Raw genomic sequence first — 24,532 nt, forward strand, 5'->3', positions numbered from 1 at the left:
TTTGATTCTTATGTCTGATGACAACCACTAGCGCTCACTCAGCTCGCACAAGCAGTTATGTTCCATTGCCATTGCTTCAAGACCATTTGCAGCGCATAAGTGTCCAGTGCAACGAATGAAGGGACGCAAAATACCCCTACTGCCGTGTGGTATCGATAGCCACCCATTATTAAATTTCTTGTGTGGGATTTATGATCCAGTATCTGGGACTGACACATGCCAGCCGTAACATATTGTTCCTAATACTGCTATACTAAAGTTACATTAGTGTACCATCATCTGGGGTGTATAGGGACGTGGAGGTGAATAGGGACAAAAATTTAAAAAAAAACTAATTAATTATAGCTTCTCCATATTTAATGCCTGTTATAATTATGCCAGTGCTGGTAAGTTGTAAAAACCATTATGTATGATAGAGTTGGAGCAAAAATTTTGAATTTTTATTTCAGTTCGGTTGGCATCCATTATTATCAACCATTAAATTGGAGGGAATTTCCCTAACCTCACAAATGTTCACTAGTGCTGAGAAGTGTTTTTGGTCCCGTGCGGGAACGATCGTCGTGCTCGCACTGTGGCTACATCATGGAATAATCTAGAAACTTCTGATTCATCATTACCATCGCTACATATAATACCTATGGAATCTGAACTTTCACAACAAGGCAAACGAAAATTACGAGAGGATGAAGGCATCTCAGAAGCTAGGACAACTAAGGCTAACCGCAAGACTGATTCGGCACCTCCTGATTCTTCAGAAATAAGGTACAACCAAAGCTGCAACCTTGTTTTTCCTGATCGACACCCAGGTCCTTATGTTGTTCTTATAGAATCTAATGACAAAAATGTCGGTAACCTCCATCCCCTATCTGTCGGCCGTAAGCTGCACCCGAATCCGGACATTGAGTTCATTCAAAGGGCCGGTCCGCATAGACTTAAATTAACTTTTACCTCTCTCCATGGCGCTAATCGCTTCTTGCGATCCGAGATCCCTCGCGCACATAATTTCTCAGCTTTCATTCCTCAGAGCTTACTAATCAGGGAAGGCCTAATTTACGGAGTACCTCTGGACGTTGACGACCTGATGTCGGGTATTGAGTCCCCCTCACACAGAGTTTTGTCCCTGGAACGTCTTACTAGATTTGTTCCGTCTGGCCCGCGACAACCCATCAAATTGGTCAAAGTCACTTTTGAAGGACAATCGCTGCCAGATGCTATTGTCATCTATAAGGAACGTTTCCCAGTTTCCCCACGAGTACAGTCCGTTAGTGATGGGCAGAACGGTTCTTTTGACCGAACCGGTACTTTCGGATCAGTTCCGTGAAAGATTCGTTCAGAACGATTCGTTCATCTCGGTCATTTCGTTCTTTTCTGTGAATAGGATCTGGCTCTTTTATCAGGTGTCGTAACTCGTTCATCCTTTAGAGTATTGGCTACGTGTTTGCTTCCAGCCTCCCCTCGTTATCGCGTGACCCGATAACGAGAGGAGGCTGGATCGCGTGGGTGGTTATCTTTATCTACTCTGCATGGGTAAATGAAATTTCAAACGTCTAGTTGTATACTGACTGTTATAAAATTATTGACTGTTGATCGCTGCAAATGCTTCATGCAGTGATTCTATATAATACGGGAGCATTAAATCTAAGAATGTTAGGTACGAAAGTGATCTTTCTTAACTTTAATTTGTAATCGCACTATTATAGCTAGTACTTGAACATTGCTTTTCGTAGCCAGTGAATCACAGTTGCGTATATGAAACAAGATTATTTATATTGTATTACTTTTTAAGTTACAAATATTAATATACAGGCTATTTACACTCTAGAGAGAGTAAAGTGTTTACATGTAGACCAACACATTTAGAGAAAAAAAGACAAAAATTGAATACTACTACTGCGATTCAGTATGAAGAGAGAAAAATGAAGTAGGTACATTAATTAACACCTAAATGGTAAGTGTGAACATTTGTAGTTACTTTCCCTGTTATTTTTAATTCATGTTTTTTTTCCCCCCAAATTTGTGTATGTGAATGTGAAAACGCAATTTTAAACCACTACTTAACAGTTGACATTTTCAGGTATAGATACTTTTCATTTTACCCTATTTTATTTGATCAGTTATCGTTTGCTCTTATGAACATGCTCACGCTGTGATTACTAATTCTTCAGACTCCTGACGTCATGAATCATTTCACGAACGAATCAGACCGGGCGCGTGGCCGGTTCTCTCATCTCGTTCTCTCGTTCTCTCCGCGTTTTCGTTCTTCCGAATCTTTCAAGGTACCGGCTCTCAAAGAGCCGGTTGGTTCTCTCGTTCTCTCCGCATTTTCGTTCTACCGAATCTTTCAAGGTACCGGCTCTCAAAGAGCCGGTTCTTTACATCGCGAACGAATCGCAAGATTTCGTTCTCTCAAAGATTCGTTCTTTTTGAACGAATCGTTAACGAACGACCCATCACTACAGTCCGTCCTTCAGTGACACCGCTGCTTCCGCTTCGGTCACTCCACTAAGACCTGTCGGGCCCGGGTAGCGCTCTGCCCGGACAGCGCTCTGCCCGGACTGTGGTGAGGACCATGAGCCTGACAAGTGTCTTCATTCCTCTCGCCCACGTTGTGTGAATTGTCACGGGTCTCATCCCGCTACTGATAAGAAACACTGCATTATGTGGGAGTACGAGCAGGAGGTAAAGCGTGTTATGGCTCACAATAATTTGCCATACAATGCCGCCAAGGAATTGGTTACAACACAGACTTCATTTCGTCCACCATCTCGAGCCGCACGTCGACCGCTACGTCCCCACTTGACACCAACAGACTTTCCCCACTTATCGGGGGCAGTGCAAACTCCCTCAGTTGACCCAATTCGCTTTGATCACTCATATGCGCAGAGAGTTCAGTCACCTTCTGTGAAGCAGAATAGTCGGCCCGATGGCTACTTGACCTGTTACAAAGCGGTTCCCCCTATGGTGGGTCAGGGATCTTCCCCCTCTCCTGATATTCGTCGTTATTATGCTCAATTCCGACCGGACACCCCAGACCTCTCAATGCATGCTCTACAGCCTGGTCCTACCGATCTTCCGTCGCCTGCCACTTCCCGTGTTTCTCCCGAGGTGCCAGTTAGGGGCCCTGCCGACCCAGGGGAAGACTCTCTACCCGATGGTTCCCGCGAGCATCATTCTTCTTCCGCGGGTCCATATTCCGCGCACACTCGCTCTAAACTGACCTCCTTAATGGATACCTTGGAAGTTATGTTTAATATGGTACGGCAGAACCCGACAGTATCGTTTGATAAGGAAGGATTGTTTCAATCCTTCCTTCAGATTATTCTAGGTTAATTTCTTTCACCTTTCTTAGCGCCTCTTTGCATATTTTTCCATGCTTCAACATCCGCTAACATTCTTGCAATGGAATACTCGATCTCTTCATTCTAACAGATTTCCACTCATACAGTTTCTTACGTCTACCTACGTAGACGTTCTCATGATATCCGAATCTGGGTTAAATTCTCGACCTCTTCGTATTCCACGCTACCGGAATATCGTATCCACCCTTCCCGGTCGGGGAACGGCGCTTCTTTTACATGAATCATTGGTTTACTCGGACCTTTCTCTTCGACTTCCTCCGGGGATGGCTGAGGTAGATGCAGTAGCTGTTAATCTTCACCTCAAGGGTAGTGTGTTGTCTGTTGTCTCCATTTACGTTCGCCCCCGTCTCTGTATCACTGCCTCCGATTGGACCCTTTTTTTTCCCCAGTTTTCCGGCAGCCTCATTTTGGGTGAGGATTTTAATTGTCACCATATTCAATGGGGTAATCTCAAAACGGACATTGCAGGGACACACCTTCTGGATTCCATTTATCAATTGCGTCTACTTTTACTTAACACTGGTCAACCTACCTGACATGGTCACCCCTCGGTTTCACCTACAGCAATTGATATTACCCTCGCTTCCTCTGATTTATACTCTCATTTCATTTGGCAGGTCCTACCGGATGACTGGGGTAGTGACCATTTCCCATTGTTGATCTCTAACAACCCTTTCGGTCAGTCATCTACTCAGTTCTCTCCCACTTACTGTAAGCTCAATACCCTTCAGGCGAACTGGTCCTTGTTCCAATCATTGCTTTGTGAAACTCATAAAGTCGCCCCTATTATCACGTCGGCCTCATTGGAGCAGTGCTATAACTGGTTCTATATGCAACTATGTCGCGCTATTACATGTTCTATTCCAGTTAATATTTGCGGACAGTCCCAACGACGTTGCTCGGCTCCATGGTGGGATCGTTCAACTGCGATGAGGTGAACGTTGCACGACGGCATGCCTTTCACCAATACAAACATCACTCTAATTTGGAAAACTACATCGCTCTAAAGCGTCAACAAGCTGTCGCAAAACGTGTTTGGAAAATGCGTAAACGTCAGGCGTGGATGAAATTTTGTTCAGGTTTCTCCCGTTCGACGTCTACATCACAGTTATGGCGACGTTACAATCACTTTGTAAGTAGTGCATATCCTGCTGTACGGTCTCCTCTACCGTATGATTTATGGTCCCCTTTCATGTCCAGTATAGCGCCGGACTTTGTACCGGAAGAATCTGCCATTCTCCCGTATACTGCATCGATTGTCCTCCCCAGACCACCCCTCAATTTTCCCCTTCAGCCAATTTCCGAAGGTGAACTCGTGGCTCTTTTAAGCCGGTGCGGTAATACGGCGGCGGGTCCAGATATAATATCATACTCGGTTCTTGCACATTTGCCGATTCCCAGTTCCTGTTACCTCTTAGGTATGTATAATGTTATGTTACAATCATCTATAGTTCCGGAGGCGTGGCGTAAATTCTATATTATTCCTATACCTAAGCCCAATAAGCCCCTATCGTGTCACACGTCCTATCGTCCGATTGCGCTACGATCATGCCTCGCTATCCTTTTTGAAAAAATACTGAAAGCTCGCATTCTGTGGTTTTTAGAACATCACCGCTTACTCCGTCCAGAACAATTTGCGTTTCGACAAGGTCTTGGGACATCGGACGTGCTTAGTGTCTTCTTTTCCTACATCCGCGAAGGCATGCAAGCGCGAGGTATATTATCCGCTGTTTTTCTCGACCTTCAAACGGCATTTGACCGAGTTTCTCTTCCTGTCTTGTACCGCAAAATGGATTCTGCTGGCTTTCCGGTCCAAATCATTCGTCTGATACAAGCTCTTACTACCGAAAGGATTTATATTCCTCGGGTTGCCGCCGGCGACACGCTCTCTAGGGTTAGTTGTTTAGGCCTTCCGCAGGGCAGTGCTTTGAGTCCAATTTTGTTTCTCCTCTATACGCAGGATGTAATATTTCATTTGGGCCCGCTGGTTCGCTCCCTCTCCTATGCCGATGACATTGTGTTGTGGTACCCCTGTAAAACCTATGTTGATGCTGCCGATACTCTGACCTCCGCTCTCCTTCATTTACGACATTGGTTAGATCTCCACGGCCTTGAGCTTTCTGTCACAAAGTGTCGGGTCATGTACTTTTCCAAAAAGCATTGTCCAGTAGGTGTGCCCCTCCCTCTATTTAATGGCATTGCTCTTCCTTTGGCAACATCTCACAAATACTTAGGTGTTATGTTTGATGCTTGCTGTACAGGAGAGGCTCATGTAGCTCACCTTCGTAACAAATGTCAGAAGCGGATTCAGCTCTTAAAAGTCCTTGCTCGTAGGTCATGGGGTGCGGACCCAGTGGTATTGCAGCAATTCTATTTTTCTACTATTCGCTCCGTTCTCGAATATGGATGTCTTGTCCTCTCGTTCACCCCTTCCCGCTTGATCCATAGATTGGAGGCCTTCAAAACACCTGCCTACGAGTCATTTCAGGTGCGTATCCATCGACCCCGATTCCATATCTACATGTGGATTGCCATGTCATGCCCCTTTAACTCCGGTTCCGCTGGGTTTGGGGTAAGTATTAGTTGACTACCCGCCTCTCTCGTATCTCAAATGTTCTCGGGCAGTGGATAAACTCGATCTACCAATTCCGCCCATCTTTGTCGATGCTTTTCATAGCATTGCTTCCACCCATTCCACTTCCTTTTCTCGATATGAGTTTTCACATGAGGTACAGTATTACATACCAAGGTGTGTTGCCGTGGGACGGAAAACTCAGCTCCCTCTTACTACGCGGCAGGACCTCTCTCGGGCCCTGAGTGGGTTCTCTGGTCATGTTCGTATTTACTCCGATGCGTCCAAAACTGGGGAGGCCGATTTTTATTCCCTCAACACAGATTTCTAAGCTTTTTAGACTCCCCTCCTTTACTACAATTTTTTACGCCGAAGCGTTTGCTGTTTATCAAGCCCTGTTAAGCATCGTTTCCACAGGTTTAGGGCCGTCTGTAATTCTCACAGACTCTTATAGTGTTTTTCAGTCCCTCTCCTCGACCGCTCCGTCGGCCGAGCCGTTACTTTGGAAAATTCGCTCCCTTTGCTATCAACGAGAACTAATTGGCTCACCAGTCTCCTTCATATGGATCCCGGGTCATGTGGGTATACCTGGGAATGAACTGGCTGACAAGTTGGCGAAATTGGCGTCTGTAGAGGGTACCGCGGTTACTCAGACTTCCCTGTCACACTTCTCCCTATGTTGCGCCGCCTTATTTATCGTGAGTGGGAAGATGTCTGGCACTCTTATGTACTTTCCCATGACTCACTCTATACCTCTTTGCATCCTAAATTAGATGTTGACATCCTGCATCGGTTCGGTCGTTTTGGCAGGAACGTTTGTCACCTCCTTCCGACTACGCACCCACCATGCTGCTATTCCCTCCCACCTCTTTAAGCTTCGTATACTGCCCTCCGCAACCTGTTCGTGCGGTGCCCCTACGGCCTATGTAAATCATATATTGCTGGAATGTCCCCTTCTTCTGGACCGTTCATTATTTTTTCATGATTTGGGTGTCCTACGCGTTCCATTCCCGCTCAAGTTCCCGGAAGCTCTATTAGTTTCGTCACCTGAAATTTTTCGGGTGATCTCTGCTTTTCTTTCCCATAATCGCGTAATTTTATGATTTTGCAACCCCCTGGTTATTTTGTTTCTTCCTTCGGTCTGTTTTCGCTACTCCCCTGTTTCTATCCCATTAAGGTTCCAACCTTGGTTGTTTGGCGTCACCGCCTGAGACCAGAAAAAAAAAAAAAAAAAGTTCACTAGTGCTGACTTCTGAAGTGTTGAAATGTTGTGGTTATAGCATTGTATGTTTGCTGTAATTTGGTATTTTCATATTAATAAATTTAAGTTATCCCTGTTCTGAATTTTACAACTAATTATTTTAACAAAGAGAGTAATTTTTAAAACAAAACTGGGGTGGATAGGGACACCTTTAAAAATATATGAAACTATGAATTTGTAAGGAAAAAAAAGTAAGTCAGGCCTACTTATTTTCAATAACATAATTACATAGGTACTTTTTAACATACAAAAGTTTGAAATGGAAGGTAAAAAAAGTACTTCTAGTCTAACCTAATTTGAATATATTTTCTTGTGCAGGAATTCACAATGCCAAGGAACTACAAAAGAGATCCTCGATCAAGAGTCCATCGTCCTGTTGATCAAGAAAATGTCCAAAGAGCTGTTCAGGAAGTTAACCGTGGTATGTCCATAAGGAAGGCACAAAAGCATTTTGGAGCTTCCAAGTCAGCCTTACATCGCTATGTGAAAAAAATTCAAGAATGACACAGGTGAGCATCTTCGTCTTAAGAATAAAGGTGGTCAGAATTCTCTATCAGATGAACTTGAAAAGAAACTTGTTGATTGTCAGTGGCATCTCGTCAGGGCAAGCAAGGCAAGCAGTGCTTGCCCAGGCAGTTTCCAGGCATTGTATTTTTTAAATAAATATTTTATTCAGAATAGTATTTTACTTTGGCTCGTGCAGTTAGGTGTAAGTATTTTTTACACTATCTTCTTGGGACCCAATACTGTGCGCTGTGCGCTATAAGAAAAGAACTCGTTGACACACAAAACATGCTGTTTTAGAAGCGTTGCTAGGTTTAGAAGCGCTGGTAGGACCGCTTTCAGCAGGAAGGCTGCCGCAGTAGTTTCCTTTCGGAAGGAGGGGTGGCACGGTACAAAGGTTCGAGGAGGGGATTGGCTGTAAAACACGTGGTAGAAGCTACGAAGGTAGCGCTTTCTTGCCGAACTGGCGCGAACATGGCCGAAGCAGACGGTGGAATTCTTCCGCCAACTGCTTTGGCTATGTCCACTACAGTTCGGCAGGGCAGGTGGCGAGGTGGCGTTTCAGTAGGCGGTCGTCTCTCGGGGCGCGCGCATCTCTCTCGCGGGCTGTTGGCTGGGAGTTCCCTGCGCCATATTGGGTAACCAAAGGCTGGCAGTGCGTGGGGGATTTGTGGACGTACGGGAGGCGGCCTAGCAGTGCCAACTGCTACCGACCGCGTCCCGCGGGTGGCGGATACGGGATCCCAGCTCGAGAGTTGCAATCTCGCTGGAGTGACTGTGAATAACCACGTACCAGTTAACAGAGTTTCTGATCACGTATGAAGATAGTTTCTTTTGTGTTGGTACAAAAAATACCAACATTTAATTTTTACTATTCTAGTAAATTTTTATGTGCTGCTTCTCTTTATTTTAAGTACTTACTTTGCCATGTGTTGTCTGTTTATATATTTTTTGTACCAGATATCGATGATACTACACTCCCACTTAGTATATAAGTAATGTAGAATATGTATTTTACTATCAGAATAATGTAAGTCAAACATTATTTTTCAAAAATAATTTATTTTAAAAAAATGTCAATTTTTCTACCTGTGGAATAGTCAATGTTCAGTTAAGAAAACTACTTAAATAGCACCATTTTGTACCTTGAAATCCATATTTTCCCGGGGGAGGGCCCCCGGACCCCCCCCCCCCCCCGCCCTCATGTTTTGGTGTGAACGGAGTTGTTGCTTCCCCTCATGTAAACCTCACGCCTCGCCACTGTTGATTGTCTTTTTAAGTGTGCTGAATGGGGTTATCCATTGAGTGCGTTTGATTTACGTTGTTTTGTGAAGTGTCATTTGGACAGAGGGAAAGCACATTGCTAAATTTAAAAACCACATGCTAGGCTATGATTGGGCTCTGAACTTTCTGACTAGGCACAAGACCACACTCTCACAACGCATGTGTCAGAATATTAAACCAACCCGAGCAAGTGTAACTCCTGTGATCATCAACAAATTCTTTGATGAATTGGAAGCAACTGTGGAAGGTATACCACCACACTTGCTGATAAACTATGATGAAACTGCACTCTCTGATGATCCAGGCCGCCGGAAACTCATTTATAAGAGAGGTTGCAAGTATCCAGAGCGAGTTATGAATCAAAGCAAGTCTAGTGTGTCTGTTATGATGGCAGCAACTGCTTCAGGTACGATGTTGCCACCTTACGTAATCTACAAGTCAACATATACCTATATGATTTATGGAGTTTGGTGGACCACAGGCACTTTCTTCAACTGCAGCAAATCTGGATGGATGGATGGGAATTGCTTTCTGGACTGGTTCCAGAGAGTTGCAGTGCTATACTGTCGTCGATTCGAGGGAAGAAAGCTCCTGATAGGTGACAACCTTAGATATCATTTATCTCCAGAAGTTGTTAGGCTGTGTGAACGACATGACATATTGTTTGTGTTTCTACCTCCAAACTCCTCCCATATTACCCAACCCTTAGATGTGGCTCTTTTCAGACCCCTTAAAGTGAGTTGGAGGAAAGTACTTGAAGAGAGCAAAACTAACGCAACATGCAGCAACAGGCCCTTCGACAAGAAATATTTTCCTTCTCTTCTGAAGAAAACTTTACATTTGATGGGGAAGGGCTTGGAACATGATATTCAGGCTGGATTTTGTAAAGCAGGAATTTTTCCTCTAGATAGAAACAGAGTACTAAATAGGCTTCCCCATGAATGTCCAGCTGTTGTTACCATACAAGATGGTGAAGAGAATGTTGCCCCAGTCACAGCAAGTAATAGTCTTACAGACTTCTTGAAAGAAATGCGGTACCATGTGATGTCGTCCCAAGTGCTCCCTACGCTCGCACAGGTCGTTATGTCCCCTCGTCGCCTCACCAGGGTGGGGGTGTAGTTCGCGGCTTGAGGAGTCCTGCCGTGCTTGGGACGTTTTTGCGGGAAGCCGGCTCCAGGTGACGCGCAGTGATGCGGAACGCGGCAGTCGAACTTCAGACCTAGACCAGGCAAGTTGTGTGTCACGCCTCGCAAGTGTACAGTTCCGCCGGTAATTGAGCAGCTCCGCCCGCACAAGGCCGCCACCTCTACCGATCCAGCTCCCTGCCAACCACGTGGCGACCTCACGGCCCTGAGGATCTCCGCTCTACCTGTGAACTAGCCCGCAGGGTCTAAACTTAGGCTAGTTGGCAACATCGTAGCAGGGACCGGTAGGACGACACATGCAAGCAATGAAGTCATACCAACAGGGCGAAAGAAGAGGCTGAATGTACCAGCTGGGCGCAGTGTTACTTTAGCAGACTTAGAAGAACCTGATGATCCAGAATCTTCAACTGAAGATGAAAGCCAAGAACTGCCTTCAGATGAAGGTAATTCCATTGGCATAGATGAACGTAATGATGAAGTAGACATTGAGATTGGAGGCATTGAGACTTTGAAGGAAGGGTACCGGGTAAAGGTAAAGTTTTGTTATGTTAAGGGTATTAAGTTTTATATAGGAAAGGTGACAGGGAAAATTCTGTCAGACAAGTACCGGTACAACGGAACCTTTCTTCGCCAGTCGAACAAGTGCTCATTTTTATGTTTCCTGATGTACTTACCAGATGAGTATGATTTTTCAGGTTCTGATGTTCTTGCTGTTCTAAAGTCACCAACAGTGCGAAGAGGGCGTTATAAGTTCAACCCAAACCCACTCTCATCTTAGTTCATGTATATGTATTAATGTTTCGGATTCCATGTTTAAACTTGTTTGGATTTTGTATCTGATTAGAACATAGGAAAATTTTTCTATCATTAAGTTTTACATTTTAAAACAATTAAATCATTAAAAAAATGTATTGGTTGTCTTAATTTTACAACAAAATATCAAATTTATACTAACAAAGTAGATAAATAATAACCCTATTGACCCCATAGGGGTGTTGGATAGGGAAAACAAAGTAAAATAAACACGTGTCCCTGTTCACCCCGGCGTTGGGGGGAATAGGGACACCAAGAAAAAAATTTGTAAATATTTGGGGAAGTGATCAAACAAAATGTTATTAAACAGTGTGAATAGCTTGTGATTTGTAGCATTATATAAATGTATTACCAAAATAAAACAAAATTATGACACCAGATAATTTTTTAAAAACATTAAAAAATGTCCCTATTCACCCCATATGACGGTACTGACTAATGCAGTAAAGCATCAAAATCAAAATATAAGTAGTTATTGACTCATGTAAACATTTTCTCGTCCTGATAAACTAACTAGTGAGAGTGCTAGTTTGGTAGAGGCGTTTCTATGGCCGGTACACTTGAACAACAAATTTAGGTTAGCCTGAAAACACAATTCTCCCACATGGTCCACGGCCTGACTCCCTGCAGGGGAGATGGAGGGGACTCCTCGTCACTGTGTGAAAGCCCAATTGTAAGTATAACAGATCAAATAAAGATGTAAATAAAAAAATGTTACACTATTTGGTTGACACCCCATTAAAAAAAAAAAAAAAATGTGGAAATGTGGAAAATAAGATTTCTTTTTTCTGTATTATCAGTTTTGATGCTAAATTTTGTAGCCTTAAACCACGGAGTTAGGAAAAGACATGAGACAGCATGCTATGAAGTATTTAAAATCAATTTTAACCTTACCATCACAAATTTGATCCACCAAAAACATTGCGGATAAACATGCTTGATAAAATCCAATGACTGAGGATAAGTTAGATTCGAATCTGAAAAATTATCGGATTGTACCATAATTATCGTACACATCTTAAAAACCAGAAATTCCTTCATGCAACAAATGCCTAAGTCAATTCCTTAAATTAATATGTATAAAGCAAGAAAAAAAATTATATATGAAAGTTCAAGAACTTATACGTGTTAATAAAATGGTTTGAAAGACTGTATTTAAAATTAAATAAAAATATAAAAGTTTATTTAAGATAAATAATTTTCTATCCTGAGATTCTAATTTGGAACAAGCATAATTTTGATATATAAAAATTTAACTAGACAATGGTGCAAAATTCGGCTTGGTGCAGACGTTTAAGGAGACCCTTGGGTACACCAAACAATCTTCAGAACTGGGGGATATAGCACCTTTTTTTTTTTTTTTTTTCCCAATGTAGCAGTATTCTGCTTGGTACAAAAGATTAACCATTACGACCTTAATGTCACACATATGTCATTACTGGGTGACATGAATCCAGATTTTAATAGAAGAAGATTAACTGAAAACATATGTAAAGTTAAAGGAAGAATATGAAGTTTGGAATTTTTTTTAAATTTTAATTTAGAACGTAGCAATATTCTGCTTGGTACAAAAGATTAACCATAATGTCCTTAATGTCATACATATGTCATTACCAGGTAACATGACTTCAGACATTAATAGAAGATGATTATCTGACCACATATGTATAGTTAAAGGAAGAATATAAAAATGGATTTTTTTTAAATTTAAATTTGAACGTAGCAATATTCTGCTTCGTACAAAAGATAAAATATGATGTCCTTAATGTCAAACATATGTCATTACCGGGTGGCATGACTCCAGATTTTAATAGAAGAAGATTATCTGAACACATATGTATAGTTAAAGGAAGAATATTAAGATTTTTATTATTTTTTTAAAATTTTAATTTCCAATGTAGCAATATTCTGCTTGGTACAAAAGATTAAATATTACGTCTTTAATGTCACACATATGTCATTACCGGGTGACATGACACCAGTTTTAAATAAAAGATTATATGAACATATATGTATAGTCAAAGGAAAAATATGAAGTTTTTTTTAATTTTTAATTTCCAATTTAGCAATATTCTGCTTGGTACAAAAGATTAACCATAATGACCTTGATGTCACACATATGTCATTACCGGGTGACATGACTCCAGATTTTATTATTAAAATAATATTATCTGAACACTTATGTATATTAAAGGAAGAATATGAAGATTGGATTTTTTTTTTAAAATTTAATTTAGAATGTAGCAATATTCTGCTAGGTACTAAAATTAACCATAATGTCCTTTGTCACACATATGTCATTACCGGGTGACATTACTCCAGAATTTAATAGAAGAAGATTATCTGAACACATATGTATAAAGAAAAAATATGCAATTTTTTAATATTTTTTTTTTAAATTTTAATTTAGAACGTAGCAATATTCTGCTTGGTACAAAAGATTAACCACAATGTCCTTAATGTAACACATATGTCATTACTGGGTGAAATGACTCGAGATTTTAATAGAAGAAGATTATCTGAACACATATGTATAGTTAAAGGAAGAATATAGTTTTGATTTATTTAAATTTTAATTTCCAACATAGCAATATTCTGCTTGGTACAAAAGATTAATCATAATGTCCTTAATGTCACACATATGTAATTACAGGGTGACATGACTCCAGATTTTATTTAAAGATTATTTCAACACATATGTATAGTTAAAGGAAGAATATAAAAATGGATTTTTTTAAAATTTAAATTTGAACGTAGCAATATTCTGCTTTGTACAAAAGATAAAATATGATGTCCTTAATGTCACACATATGTCATTATCGGGTGACATGACTCCAGATTTTAATAGAAGAAGATTATCTGAACACATATGTATAGTTAAAGGAAGAATATAAGATTTGATATTTTTTAAATTTTATTTTCCAACGTAGAAATATTCTGCTTGTTACAAAAGATTAACCATAATGTCCTTAATGTCACAAATATGTCATTACCGTGTGACATGACTCCAGATTTCAATAGAAGAAGATTATCTGAACACATATGTATATTTAAAGGCAGAATATTAAGATTTGATTTTTTTTTAAATTTTAATTTAGAACGTAGCAATATTCTGCTTGGTACATAAGATTAAACATAATGTCCTTAATGTCACACATATGTCATTACCGGGTGACATGACTCCAGATTTTAATAGAAGAAGATTTCGGAACACATATGTATAGTTAAAGGAAAAATATGAATTTTGGAATTTTTTTAATTTTAATTTATAACGTAGCAATATTCTGCTTTCTACAAAAGATTAACCATAATATCCTTAATGTCACACATATGTCATTACTGTGTGACATGACTCCAGATTTTAATAGTAGAAGATTATCTGAACACATATGTATAAAGGAAAAATATGCAATTTTTCATTTTTTTTTATTTTTATTTAAATTTAGAACGTAGCAATATTCTGCTTGGTACAAAGGATTAACCACAATGTCCTTAATGTTACACATGTCATTACTGGGTGAAATGACTCCAGATTTTAATAGAAGAAGATTATCTGAACACAATTGTATAGTTAAAGGAAGAATATGAAGTTTTGATTTTTTTTAATTTTAATTTCTAACTGGCAATATTCTGCTTGGTACAAAACATTAACCACAATGTCTTTAATGTTACACATATTTCATTACCGGGTGACATGACTCCAGATTTTAATAGAAGAATATTATCTGAACACATATGTAAAGTTAAAGGAAGAATATGATGTTTGGAATTTTTAATATATTTTATTTTAGAACGTAGCAATATTCTGCTTGGTACAAAAAAATTAACCATTACGTCCCGGTATTAATATATGTGTGGCATTAAGGACAATATGTTTAATCTTTTGTACCATGCAGATATTGTGACGTTCGAAAAAAAAATTAAAGAAAAAATCATATCTTTATATTCTTCCTTTAACTATACATATGTATTAAGATAATCTCCTCTTAATAAAATCTGGAGTCATATCACCCGGTAACGACATATGGGTGACATTAAGGACATTATGGTTAATATTCTTTACCAAGCAGAATATTACTACATTTTGAATTAGAAATTGAAAAAAAACTTCATATTCTTCCTTTAACTATAAATATTTGTTCAGATAATCTTTTATGAAAATTTGGTGTTGTCACCCGGTAATGACATATGTGTGAATTAAAGGATATTATGTTTAATCTTTTGTACGAAGCAGAATATTGCTATGTGGGAAATTAAAATTTTAAAAAATCAAAACTTCATATTCTTCCTTTAACTATACATGTGAGTTCAGATAATATGCTTCTATTAAAATCTGGAGTCATGTCACCCGGTAATGAGATATGTGTGACATTAAGAACATTATCGTTAATCTTTTGTATTGACGTCAGCCGGGGCTTCGCCCCACAAGCCTGATCATCCTCCGTTCCCTTTCCCAACACCTTTCCTACCCGGCATTTGTGTCGTAACGTACGTAGCCGTGTGCGATTCAAACTGCGCGCCACAAACTACAGCAAGAGGGCGCTTAGCTGCAGTGCGCCGCACCCCTAAATGTGTTAATTAATATTGTAACCCTTTTTCTTTCATTCTTTCGCCCCAGTGTTTTGTTGCAGTGTACCCATGTATTTCTTTAATTTAAATATAACGTTAATTATAAAACTATAGACGTTGCCCGGGCGGACCCGAATAGGCACGGACTTGGACGAGGGTAGGAATGTTTTATATAAATTCTCAATAACTACGTAAACATTAATGTACTTTAAATTGCCAGTAATTTTTATATATTTATTAATGTAATTTATGATTTACTTAACTTTCGCCGGGGCACGGAATCGCAGAATGTTGTAACGGTAATTGTGTTCGGCGCGAAGGGCGCCATGTTGCCACCTGCAAACCATGAGCTCATCCCAGTCTCCTTCTACAGCCGGCCGAGAGCGGACGTCTCTGTCGACACCCCGAGGACATCACCGTTGAGTCACTGAGTAATAATTCCATAGCTTAATTTATTCGAATCTCTTTCTTTTCATCCTCGAGGCCTCTCTCGGTCGGAGAGACTGTATAAATATTCAATATTCACTCCTCGGAGTTTTTGTAACATCAGTGTAATATGTAACGACTTGGGGCGACCACGTGCGTGGCTCGCCTCCTCACCTAAGCCGATTCGTGCCTCGGGCGTTTTTCTCAGTTGTATCAGTGAAGGAGCGTGTACGGATATAAATCATGAGTAGAATAAACCAATTAACTGTGTTACGTGTTTTTGTGTTCGGGGGGGCCACGTGGGATCCCAACCTGGCCGGCGGCGTGTGGGACGCCCTGAGAACCCACTGCGTACTAGAAGCGCCCCCGACGCTGAGAGCGGGCTTAGGTAGGGTCGAGAGCAGCGTGTTTAATATCTAGAGGGCCAATATCTCGCCACACACGGGCCACGTAACGCCCTGGGTTAGGGTCTCCAGCCGGGTCCACGTGCCCACTCACGTGGTGGCGCCCACTAACTTTCTCCGATAATTTCACCACAACACCGTACGCCCTCAGTATCAAGCAAAATTTGGCAATATTCTAATATAAAATTAAAAAAAAATCCAATCTTCATATTCTTCCTTTACTATGTATAAATATGTGATCAGATAATGTTCTTTTAATAAAATCTGGAATATGTTACCCGGTAATGACATTTGTGTGACATTAAAGACATTATGGTTAATCTTTTGTACCAAGCAGAATATTGCTACAATGGAAATTTAAAAAAAAAAAAACTTCATATTCTTCCTTTAACTATACATATGTGTTCAAATAATTTTCTGCTATTGAAATCTGTAGTCATGTTACCTGGTAATGACATATGTGTGATATTAAGGATATTATGGTTAATCTTTTGTCCCAAGCAGAATATTCCTACGTTGGAAATTAAAATTTAAAAAAATCAAAACTTCATATTCTTCTTTTAACTATACTTATGTGTTCAGATAATCTTCTGTTATTAAAATCTGGAGTCATGTCACCCGGTAATGGCATATGTTGGACATTAAGGATATTATGGTTAATCTTTAGTACCAGGCAGAATATTGCTACGTTCTAGATTAAAATTAAATATAAATTCCAAACTTCATATCCTTCCTTTAACTATACATATGTGTTCAGATAATATTATTCTATTAAAATCTGGAGTCACATCACCCGGTAATGACATATGTGTTACATTGACATCGTCCGGGCCTACGGCCCCTTTTAAGTCCGATATGCCACCGCCCAAACACCATCCACCCTCCATTCAAACCTCCCGCCTACCCGTGCGTACGTGTGCGTGCGTGTGTGTTCGCCCTGCAAGAGGGCGCTGTTGAGCCAGTGCGCCGCACCCCAAAAAAATATAAGTATATATAATTGTGTTGTTTGTTTTATATTCCCTAAGTGCAACGTGACGGCAAATCGGCCGGGAGGGTTTTATGTACTTTTATTTTTAAATAATGTATTAAAATATCATAGCGTTTCCGGACATTCCCGAGGAAACCCGAAGCCAGACAATAATTACGTTTCAATCTTAATAATTATTATTTGTACAATCTTTTCTCTTCATTAAAAAATTGTTACATAATTTTCAATGCATTCTTGTCATGTTAATTCAGTTTCCCGTGGCACGAATTCGCTAATATCTTTTAACGGCAATTGTTTCGGCGGGAGGCCATGTTAGTCGAGCGAGCCATGACCTCAGCCCAGTCTTCCGCCATCAATGATCGAGAGCAGACGCATCAGCACTCCGGGGACCTCACCACTTGTATTCTCTGCGAAGTAATTCTGTTAACTTTAATTTCGTCTCAATCACTCTCTTTTAGTCCTCGGAGCTACTCTCGGTTGGGGGACTGTTTCATTAATTAGTTTACGACCAGTCTCGGTCTTTTTCCTCGTATTACGTAATTTAATATGTGACCACGTGGTGTCTCATCACCTATAAACCGATTCGTGCCGCGGGCATTTTGTATAGTTTGTTACTCTGGCGCGCCGGCCACGTGGCCAGCCAGGCGAGCACGCTTCCAGGAATTCGCGCACAAACAACACATCCCGGGCGCTGACAGCTGTGTGCAGACAGCTCGCAGGGTGAGTGTGTGAGTGGACCGCCTTCCGGGCCGCGTGGCGAGGAGAAGCAAGGCAGTATACCGGCCTTACCACCACACACCATCATGTCGGACAGCGCGCGAAAGGGCAGCAGTGCAGGCGCAGTGAAAACCGAGGTACTGTACAATGTGAACGGGATGTACTGTGTGAAATGTGCGCGACCCAAACACGTGGGCGATGTACTGGGAACGTCGTGGGCGGACATGTGTGTGTGTTTAGAGTCATGCGTGGGTAACCTACCGCTAGGAACACCAGCTAGGACACCGGACTATCTTAGGTGCACGAACACGGCGTGTGACGGACAGGCAAGCGAAGGCACGTGGTGCAAGCAGTGCAGGGCATTCAAACACCGGAAATGCCTAACCAGGGGCGAGGCAGGCAGCACAGAGGGTAACTGGTATATCTGTACGGAATGCGAAAGTGTGGCGCACGTGAAACATGAGGCGGCAGAGCGGGAGCGCTGTGACGTCACGTGGGAGAGGCGGCGCGTAGTTCCGGTAGGACCCATAGAACTTCCGGAATTCGCGGGGCGGACCAGTGATGATCCTAGGCAGTTCTTAACCGCTTGTCGCGGACGGTTGAGTCGCTACGGAGTACCGGAGATAGAGTGGGCGGAGAGAGTAGGCGGTGTGCTACGTGCCGACGCAAAAACGTGGTGGACAATCATTCGTGAGTTTGATATGCCCTGGCCGGAGTTTGTCAGGAGGTTCGAATCCCGGTTCGCGGACGCCCGAACAGAGCTGAGAGTGAGGACGGAGCTGTTTTGCACGGAGCAAGGACACGCGGAGGCGGCCGAAGTGTTCGTGCTGAAGAAGATTCGCCTTCACAGACGCCTATTCCCGACGCAAGCACCGGAGGAAGTTTTAGGGCCCGTTATAGAACTCATGCGCCCTGAGATGCGTCCGCACATGCGCCACGCGGTACGCTACTCCGCAGAAGAGTTCGTGCAGCTTCAGTTCTTTCTTTAACTATACGTATGTGTTCATATAATTGTCGTGGTCTGGTCGACTAGTTCCTGACAATGCTGCTGTACTGCCGGCTACTCAGGGTTCGGTATAGAGGGGGTTCAGGCCGCGTGGCCGAGGAATTTAGTCTCCAGAGATTAAATGAAAACAATTCTAATAAAGTTTGATGGTCCTTTATGTACAAGACCCCGAACACTTTACATGGGGCTGCCACGTTTCCGCCTGTGACTAATTCGCGGTGGGTCGAAACCCGGTTCCGCGCACTGATCCAGTTAAGAAAATTACGGGACGTCCCGCCCGTGATGACTATCACTCCCACGGTAAAGAATATACTCCTTATGACCCGCGCGTGATAGGATGTCTGTCTGACTGTATTCTGCACAGGCCAGAAAAAAATTAAAAGAAAAATAACACAGAACCTAAGACTGCGAATGACCAGGATGAAACAAAGAATCGCAACTCGCCCAAATTGACAACAGAACACACGTGTGCGAAAAGTAAAACGAAAACTCGCGACCGTAGCTGCTCAACGACAAGCTCGACTGCAAAGTTTATGAAAACGTCTCCGCACGGCAAAAGTCTAGTGGCTCTGCAAATACCGCGCCCGCTTGCCTCACCGTCCCGGAGCGACGTCCCCAAGACGTCCGTCGCTTCTCGTGCCGGGTCCACGACTACTCCCGCTAGCGCGGAGCGATGACACTCGCGTGACCGCTGTCTGCCGAGTCCTGGCGACGACTGCCCTCCCACTCTCCTGCCGCGCCTGAGTGCCCGCGTCTCCCCCCTTCTCCGCGAGCCCGCGGAACACGCTGATTGGTCACAGGCGGAAGCCGCGGCCTTGGCGCCCGGTGAACAATTAAAACTTATAAAATACAAAACCCTTCAATACAAAATCAATTATAATAAAAATATACAAAAACATAAAGCAAAAATATATTTATAATAAAATAATGTCATATCCTGTTTAGGAAACATATGTCGCACGTCACCGACACTTGCGTCGCACAACACACTCAAGAGATGGCGCTGGCGAGGCATAAAACGGCCTGAAGGAACCGGGGAGACACTTGGGTCGACGTCATAATCTTTTTCTATTAAAATCTAGAGTTATGTCACCCGGTAATGACATGTGTGACATTAAGGACATTATAGTTCATCTTTGGTACCAAGCAGAATATTGCTACGTTCTAAATTAAAATTTAACAAAAATCCATCTTCATATTCTTCCTTTACTTTACATATGTGTTTAGATAATCTTATTCTATTAAAATCTGGAGTAATGTCACCCGGTAATGACATTTGTGTGACATTAAGGACATTATGTTTAATCTTTAGTACCAAGTAGAATATTGCTAAGTTCTAAATTAAAATTAAAAAAAAATCCATCTTCATATTTTTCCTTTACTTTACATGTGTTTGGATAATCTACTTTTAATAAAATCTGGAGTCATGTCACCCGGTAATGACATATGAGTGATATTAAGGACATTATGGTTAATCTATTGTACCAATCAGAATATTGCTACGTTGGAAATTAAAAAAAAAATTCTAAACTTCATATTCTTCCTTTATCTATACATATGTGTTCAGGTAAACTTCTATTAAATTCTGGAGCCATGTCAATTGGTAATGACATATGTGTGACATTAAGGACATGATGTTTAATCTTTTGTACCAAGCAGAATATTGCTACGTTCAAATTTAAATTAAAAAAAAAATTTCATATTCTTCCTTTAACTATACATATGTGTTCAGATAATCTTATTTTAATAAAATCTGGAGTCATGTCAACCGGTAATGACATGTGTGACATTAAGGACATTATGTTTAATCTTTTGTACTAAGCAGAATATTGCTACATTCTAAATTAAAATTAAAAAAAAAATCAATTCTTCATATTCTTCTTTTAACTATGCATAGTGTTCAGATAATATTCTTTTATTAAAATCTGAAGTCATGTGACCCGGTAAGGAGATATGTGTGACATTAAGGACATTATGTTTAATCTTTTGTACCAAGCAGAATTATGCTACGTTCTAAATTAGAATTTAAAAAAAAAATCCTATCTTAATATTCTTCCTTTACTATATATATGTGTTCAGATAATCTTCTTTTAATAAAATCTGGAGTCATGTCTCCCAGTAATGACATATGTGTGACATTGACATTTTATTTTATCTTTAGTACCAAGCAGAATATTGTTACGTTCTAAATTAAAATTTAAAAAAAATATATCAAATCTTCATATTCTTACTTTAACTATACATATGTGTGACATTAACGACATTATGGTTAATCTTTTGTACCAAGCAGAATATTGCTACGTTCTAAATTAAAATTAAAAAAAAATCCAATCTTCATATTCTTCCTTTACTATACATATATGTTCAGATAATCTTGTTTTAATAAAATCTGGAGTAATGTCACCCGGTAATGACATATGTGTGACATTAAGGTCATTATGGTTAATTTTTGTACCAAGGTGAATATTGCTACGTTCTAAATTAAAATTTAAAAAAATTTCCAAACTTCATATTCTTCCTTATCTATACATATGTGTTCAGATTTTTTAAATGAAAAACTGGTGTCAAATCACCCGGTAATGATATATGTGTGACATTAAGGACGTAATGGTTAATCTTTTGTACCAAGCAGAATACTGCTACATTGGTAAAAAAAAATGGTGCCATATCCTTTAATTCTGAAGATTGTGTAGTGTACCCAATGGTCTCCTTAAACGTCTGCACCAAGCCGAATGTTGCACCATTGTCTAGTTAAATTTTTATATATCAAAATTATGCTTGTTTTCAAGTTCGAATCTCAGTTTGGAAAATTATTTATCTTAAATAAACTTTTATATTTTTATTTAATTTAGAAATCCATCTTTCAAACAATTTTATCAACACGTATGAGTTCTTGAACATGCATACATAATTTTTTTTCCTGCTTTATATGCATTAATTTAAGGAATTGACTTAGGCTGTTGTTGCACGAAGGAATTTCTGGTGTTTTAAGGTGTGTAAGATAACTATGGTACGATCCAATAATTTTCCAGATTTGAATCTGAGATCCGAATCTAACTTATTCTCAGTAATGCAAAAAATAAGTTTCGGCAAATGTTTCGTCCGTTCAACAAACATGACGAAACAATTAGTTGAAGGAATAAACATCTTCACACACAGACCATATAATCATTCCAAAGTCGCCACACATGCTTGTAACAGATGCCTTTTTTAAGCAATAAGAATGTTGATATTCTAGGAGTAGATAATGTAAATTGTTTAAGTTTTTGAATGATCCGTGGTTAAAATATTAATATTAAAAAGGTATAGAAAAGATTGAAAATGCTTACATGAATTTTAATTTTGTTATTTTGCAGATATTTATTTATCAAATATCAATTATATTTATTGTAAAAGGTTAGCCTCTTACCATGCACTTGTCCACACACAGTCTAGTGTCACTAGGTCACACGCACATGGTCCCATCGTCCATGTCTGCGTCGCTCGCAGACCTCGCACTTCACTCAACTCTTGCAGAGAGAAGCGTCGCTGATTTTATACCTACGGCCATCTTTCTGCCTCAGTAAACCAGCGGAATTCCCTGGCCGCTAAGTGATATAATAGAGTCGAGGAAGGAGTATTCGACGGCAGGGGGTGGTGAGGTCTAGAACTTTAATCCCCCAAGATATACGCGTGTGACTTCATTGGCTGTGCGAGGCCGCCTGGTCGGTCCGGTAACTGGCGTGTCACGCCCTTGCCTGCCACATTTGTAACAGTATTTTAGTTTCTGATTAATCAGTTGCTTTACAGGTGGCCACAACTACTCCCTGCCCCTCTCTGAACAAGGCTTATCTATGTTCAGAGAAAAAATATATATATCCCCTAGAATATTATACTGCATATTACATATACCAAGGAACCTCGCTACTACAACAGCTGACAATCCTGTTAACTACAAATACTAGTAATAACCAGATATAGAAAATTTGAAGTATAAGTTATATTCCTGAACATTTAAAAAATATCAACAACTTTACACCATATCTTGATAACAGTGTTATCTGACTTCAAAACAACACGAGATGGAGGGATATCCATTAAAACTTCTCGAGATATAATCATGCCCACTCACACAATACATACACACTCAGAGCATTGTTGGTTTACTTAAATGATTTTCCCTTTAATTACTTAATTGTTAGTTCACGTGGAAATTTATTTTTTCATTAAAGCCAATTACTTATCAATTAATTTAATTGAAAATCACTCATTAAATATTAAGAAAACTTTTAACTACCCGGGAAAGGGCTATACCAGCTGTAGATGCTCATGAGACATGCTTATTCAGAAATGAACTTGCAGCCAGCCAAATAAAAGTATGTCAAGGTTGTAGTTGGGAGGTAACCAATATGCTCATAGCTTTATCTGTTGCGGATCATACGAGCCGGTGCCAGTGGATGGCTCTCTCAAAACAGCGTGGCGAGTGATAATCCTCCTACAGCTATGACACTGTGCTCTGCGAGAATTTTGGAACTACGTACTTGAAAAGATTTTACACGGCCCATTAAATTGCTTGTGGGAAACCTAAATAATACTTACTCTTAAGCTTCTTCAAATTTATGTTTTAACAAGAATTAAGATCAAGGGTTAAAATTACACTAACGTCTGTGGAAACTGCTGCCACTTACATTTTGTGTAAAATCATGCAATTTTTTTATAGTGATTGCTGGAAGAAAATTTTCAAGTGTACAGTATATTTAATTCTTTGCCTTGACAGGAAAAAAGTGTGCAAGAAGTGACACTTTGAAGTCATGACCCTCACAGTGATCGTTCTGTGCAAAATATGTTACAAAAATATTAAGTGGTTTTGTAGCCTTTAAACTAAATATGTTTTTACATATTTTCATACTTTAATTATTAGTAATGTTGTGTAAGCAAGCAGTAATGTTTCATTTTACTGTTAAGTTAAACAGTAGATTCAGTTTTGACAAGTGTTTTGGATCCACGTTTCCAGGTTGATAACTGTACAGTAGCAAACTGTAACAATAGAAGACTGCAGTAGCCAGCACCAGTGGTGCCACATGCCTGTCCATCGTACCATGGGTGGCGGGTTTAAGTCTTACTTCACAAATGAATGTTTAGTTTTGTCATGAGATATTTCAGTTGAACTGTACGCCATCCTCTGTAAATCTGTACTGCATGTCACAAGTAGTATTATAAGCCATATTTATAAAAATAAAATACGAATAATAGTCATAAACAGTGCCAATTTAATAGCGATTTCTGTTTGGTTTTAGACGAAGGATAAAATTATATTTTTTTAATTTTATATTTATAAAAAATTGCTGGAATAATTCATAGTTGTGTGTTCACATAGTTCAAGATTTGAGAGTTGTGATGTGCAAATTATCTTATGAGAAAAAAACTAGGACATATAAATAAAGGCGTTTGATGTGAACATAGGATAATGGTAATCCGTGGCGTTTAAGTCCTTCAGCAAATATT

The 24,532-nt window shown here is 40.1% G+C and overlaps 1 long non-coding RNA gene across 1 annotated transcript; it reads left to right on the forward strand.

The window, feature by feature from the left end:
• Window positions 1-60: 60 nt before the first annotated feature.
• On the forward strand, window positions 61-24,465 carry LOC134540060 (uncharacterized). The gene is made up of 3 exons (XR_010076398.1): window positions 61-762; window positions 7,511-7,701; window positions 24,042-24,465. It is a non-coding gene; the product is annotated as an uncharacterized LOC134540060 (long non-coding RNA).
• The last annotated feature ends 67 nt before the right edge of the window (window positions 24,466-24,532 follow it).

The sequence above is a fragment of the Bacillus rossius genome, chromosome 16 (genome assembly GCF_032445375.1).
Source record: "Bacillus rossius redtenbacheri isolate Brsri chromosome 16, Brsri_v3, whole genome shotgun sequence".
NCBI lineage: Eukaryota > Metazoa > Arthropoda > Insecta > Phasmatodea > Bacillidae > Bacillus > Bacillus rossius.